Source organism: Arachis hypogaea, chromosome 3 (genome assembly GCF_003086295.3).
Source record: "Arachis hypogaea cultivar Tifrunner chromosome 3, arahy.Tifrunner.gnm2.J5K5, whole genome shotgun sequence".
In the NCBI taxonomy this organism is placed as follows: Eukaryota; Viridiplantae; Streptophyta; class Magnoliopsida; order Fabales; family Fabaceae; genus Arachis; species Arachis hypogaea.
Genome location: NC_092038.1, coordinates 70168262 through 70168653, shown reverse-complemented (window position 1 = coordinate 70168653; position 392 = coordinate 70168262). Strand labels below are relative to the sequence as shown.

The 392-nt window shown below is 40.3% G+C and overlaps 1 non-coding gene across 1 annotated transcript; it reads left to right on the top strand.

Moving 5' to 3' along the window:
- On the top strand, nucleotides 1-108 carry LOC112793689 (small nucleolar RNA R71). The gene has a single exon (XR_003198391.1). It is a non-coding gene; the product is annotated as a small nucleolar RNA R71 (small nucleolar RNA).
- The last annotated feature ends 284 nt before the right edge of the window (nucleotides 109-392 follow it).

The following is a 392-nucleotide window of genomic DNA, read 5'->3' as shown; positions in this document are numbered from 1 at the left end:
AAGCATGTCAGAAGGGCACTTTCTGATCAATTGTTTGTATCTTTCCCAAGCTTCATAGAGGGATTCACCTTCCTTCTGTCTGAAAGTTTGGACTTCCACTCTAAGCTTACTCAATTTTTGAGGTGGAAAGAACTTTGCCAAGAAGGCATTGACTAGATTTTCCCAAGAGTTCAGGCTTTCTTTAGGTTGTGAGTCCAACTATATCCTAGCTCTGTCTCTTATAGAAAAAGGGAATAGCATAAGTCTGTAGACCTCAGGGTCAACCCCATTGGTCTTGACAGTGTCACAGATTTGCAAGAACTCAGCTAAAAACTGATGAGGATCTTCCAATGGAAGTCCATAGAACTTGCTGATGACAAGTCATCATATACCCATTTTTCAAGCTAATTTCA